Source organism: Triticum urartu, chromosome 3A, assembly GCF_056163025.1.
Source record: "Triticum urartu cultivar PI428250 chromosome 3A, HENAU_Tu73, whole genome shotgun sequence".
Lineage (NCBI taxonomy): Eukaryota > Viridiplantae > Streptophyta > Magnoliopsida > Poales > Poaceae > Triticum > Triticum urartu.
The window spans coordinates 650,793,408-650,797,845 of record NC_141875.1 but is presented as its reverse complement, the minus strand read 5'-3'; positions in this window follow the sequence as shown (position 1 = coordinate 650,797,845).

The following is a 4,438-nucleotide window of genomic DNA, read 5'->3' as shown; positions in this document are numbered from 1 at the left end:
TCGGTTCTCTCCCATCAAAGAAGTCACCTTGCAAACCAACACACACAATAGCCCAAATGGCGGGGTTATGTCCAAGAATATGCATTTTCATTTTATGCTTCCAACTAGCAAAATTTGTACCATCAAAGTAAGGACCTCTACGGTGATAGTTTCCCTCGCTAGACGCCATACTCTCCTAGGTTGTGAAACCAGGGCTATGACCACCAAAAGCTATGGAGATCAAAGCAAATGGAGACCAAAGCTCTGATACCACTTGTAGGATCGAAAGTATGTCTAGAGGGGGGTGATTAGACTACTTGACCAAATAAAAACTTAACCTTTTCCCAATTTTAGTTCTTGGCAGATTTTAGCTAATTTAGGACAAGTCAAGCAATCATCACATAATTCAAGCAAGCATGCAAAGAGTATATAGGCAGCGGAAAGTAAAGCATGCAACTTGCAAGAATGTAAGAGGAAGGGTTTGGAGATTACAAACGCAATTGGAGACACGGATGTTTTCCCGTGGTTCGGATAGGTGGTGCTATCCTACATCCACGTTGATGGAGACTTCAACCCACGAAGGGTAACGGTTGCGCTAGTCCACACAGGGCTCCACACAAGGGTAACGGTTGCGCGAGTCCACACAGGGCTCCACCCACGAAGGGTCCACGAAGAAGCAACCACCCACAAAGGGTCCACGAAGAAGCAACCTTGTCTATCCCACCATGGCTATCGCCCACACAGGACTTGCCTCACTAGCGGTAGATCTTCACGAAGTAGGCGATCTCCTTGCCCTTACAAACTCCTTGGTTCAACTCCACAATCTTGTCGGAGGCTCCCAAGTGACACCTAGCCAATCTAGGAGACACCACTCTCCAAGAAGTAACAAATGGTGTGTAGGTAATGAACTCCTTGCTCTTGTGCTTCAAATGATAGTCTCGCCAACACTCAACTCTCTCTCATAGGATTTGGATTTGGTGGAAAGAAGATTTGAGTGGAAAGCAACTTGGGAAGGCTAGAGATCAAGATTCATATGGTAGGAATGGAATGTCTTGGTCTCAACACATGAGTAGGTGGTTCTCTCTCAGAACATATGAGTTGGAATGGTGTGTGTGTTCTGATGGCTCTCTCATCGAATGAGAAGAAGGTGGAGGGGTATATATAGCCTCCACACAAAATCCAACCGTTACACAGTTTTCCAATCTCGGTGGGACCGAATCAATAAACTCGGTCGGACCGAAAATGTAAACCTAGTGACCGTTAGAGAGTTTCGGTGGGACTGACAAGCAACTCGGTAGGACCGATGTGGTTAGGGTTTGGGCATAACATAATCTCGGTGAGACCGATTACACAAACTCGGTGGGACCGAATTTGGTAATTAGCTAACCAGAGAGTTGGTCAGGCAAACTCGGTGGGACCGATTTGCTCTTTCGGTGAGACCGAGTGGAACTCGGTGAGCACGAAAAGTTACAAAGGGGAAACACTGAGTTTACATTGTAATCTCGGTGGGACCGATTCGCTCTTTCGGTGAGACCGAAAAGTTACGAAAGGGAAACAGAGAGTTTGCAACCCCATCTCGGTGAGACCGAGATCCTTATCGGTAGGACCGAATTGCTAGGGTTTGGCAGTGGCTAATGACAAGTGAAACTCGGTGGCTCCGGATAGGAAGAATCGGTAGGACCGAGTTTGGCTTAGGGTTTAGGTCATATGTGGATATGGGAAAGTAGTTGAGGGTTTTGGAGCATATCACTAAGCACATGAAGCAAGAGGCTCATTAAGCAACACCTCATCCCTCCTTGATAGTGTTGGCTTTTCCTAAAGACTCAATGTGATCTTGGATCACTAAAATATAAAATGAAGAGTCTTGAGCTTTTGAGCTTGAGCCAATCCTTTGTCCTTAGTATTTTGAGGGTTCCACTTTCACATCCATGCCATGCCAATCATTGAGCTTTCCTAAAATAATCATCTTGGAATAGCATTAGCTCAATGAGCTATATGTTGTTATGAATTACCAAAACCACCTAGGGATAGTTGCACTTTCAATGAGCCAATATGAGCATCCAGGTTCCGCTATTGGTTATTGACCAAAGACGTGTCCCGGTCATGTCTACATAGTTCTCGAACTCGTAGGGTCCGCACGCTTAAAGTTCGATGACGGTTATATTATGGGTTTATGTGTTTTGATGTACCGAAGGAGTTCAGTGTCCCGGATAAGATCGGGGACATGACGAGGAGTCTCGAAATGGTCGAGACGTAAAGATCGATATATTGGACGACTATATTCGGACATCGGAAAGGTTCCGAGTGATTCGGGTATTTTTGGGAGTACCGGAGAGTTACGGGAATTCGTATTGGGCCTTAATGGGCCATACGGGAAAGGAGAGAAAGGCCTCAAAGGGTGGCCGCACCCCTCCCCATGGGCTGGTCCGAATTGGACTAGGGAGGGGGCACCCCCTTCCTTCCTTCTCCTTTTCCCTTCCCTTTCCTTCCCTCCTACTCCTACTACTTGGAAGGGTTCCTAGTTCTACTAGGAAAGGGGGAATCCTACTCCCGGTGGGAGTAGGACTCCCCTAGGGCGCGCCATAGAGAGGGCCGGCCCTCCCCCTCCTCCACTCCTTTATATACGGGGCAGGGGGCACCCCAAAGACACAACAATTGGTCTCTTGATCTCTTAGCCATGTGCGGTGCCCCCCTCCACCATAATCCACCTCGGTCATATCGTAGCGGTGCTTAGGCAAAGCCCTGCGTCGGTAGAACATCATCATCATCACCACGTCATCGTGCTGACGAAACTCTCCCTCAACACTCGGATGGATCGGAGTTCGAGGGACGTCATCGAGTTGAACGTGTGCAGAACTTGGAGGTGCCGTGCGTTCGGTACTTAATCGGTCGGATCATAAAGACGTACGACTACATCAACTGCGTTGTGCTAACGCTTCTGCTTTCAGACTACGAGGGTACGTGGACAACATTCTCCCCTCTCGTTGCTATGCATCACCATGATCTTGCGTGTGCATAGGAATTTTTTTGAAATTACTACGTTCCCCAGCACTAGTTGGAATGTAGAAGGTCGTTGCCGCCACCCATGTGGAAGATGGTGTGTCCCCAAATTTCTTTCTTTAGGTATGGCATTTTTCTCGTGCAAGTTTTTTCTAAACAATGAATGTTGGACAAACTTGGCTCATCGGGGAGCGTGTGAGAATCCCCCCCACACACACACACTCTGTACGGCCAAAATTGGGCCATTCTACAAGCCCTCTTCGACATTTTCTCCTCCGAATGACAATTTGCTATGGTAGTTACCGTCGTCTTTAGTCTACGTCGATAACTTCCCATCTGCTACTTCTACAGGCTTCTGAGTTTAAATAAGTCCACTGCAGTGAGACAAAGGCTCAGAGGTTGCAAAAAATAAATTTCCCACAGCTCATCATGTGTGGATACAATACAAGAGGGGGAGGGAAATTACTTTGACACCCCAAGGATTTGGATGTATTTTTTAGTTTTCTGCAAGAGTGTTTTGTAAGGATTTGTGCTACTTAATAAATGGCCTTTGGCTTCGAGAAAAAGTAAGATCGACGTAAGAATAAAGGAATAGTTCTTTTTTGGCAAATTTAAAAAAATAAATATAGTTGTTATTTCTCAAGTGTTTAAGTTGCATTGTTGCTTATGGTACTTACAATGCGTTTGGTTGCTGGGCTATCCCACCCTGGGACAGGGATAGCCAATTTTTGCCGGATACGAGTTGTTTGGTTCATGGGCGAGCGGGATAAGGATAGCCAGATGCTAAGAATATTCTTCAAAAATGAGGCTAAGCGCGTCCGCGAAAATCTCGCGGACATGGGCATGCCGACGCGCGCGCGACGTGAAGCAGCCCACGAAACGATTTTCTCTACACTCCCGCTTCGTTCAGCTCTGTTCTCTCCCACAGCGGCGGCGGCTGTAGAAATCGAAGCATGGCAGTGGCTTGGATCTCCCCTTCCATATGCGCGCCTTCTCTCCTTCCTCTGTCATTTCTTCCATTGGAGCCGCAATCCGGCGGCGGTCATGGCGGTCGGGCGTGTGCTGGGCTTGCCATTCTCGTACGTGCATGGTATACTGATGTGTGTGCTTCTTCACTTGATAATCTCCCCAAAATACTGGTCCTTTGATTAATTTTGTTCTACATCAGCCGAAGGGAAAAAGGAACATGAAATGCTTCTTCACTTGATATCCCAACCATGCTTTATCCTTCAAACCCAACAAAATATAGGCTAACCATATCCATCAACCAAACAGAAAAATGGCTATCCCTAAGAGCATCTCCAACATCCGTGCCAAAAGACGCGCGCGTGCAATAAACTAGCATTTTAGCACGCGCAGGACATTTTCGCGCGCTCCAGCGGAGGGGAGAAACTAGCATGCGTGGGAAAAAGCGGCAGCTCGCGTGCTAGATTTGGCGCACCGTGTTCGGCGTGCCTAT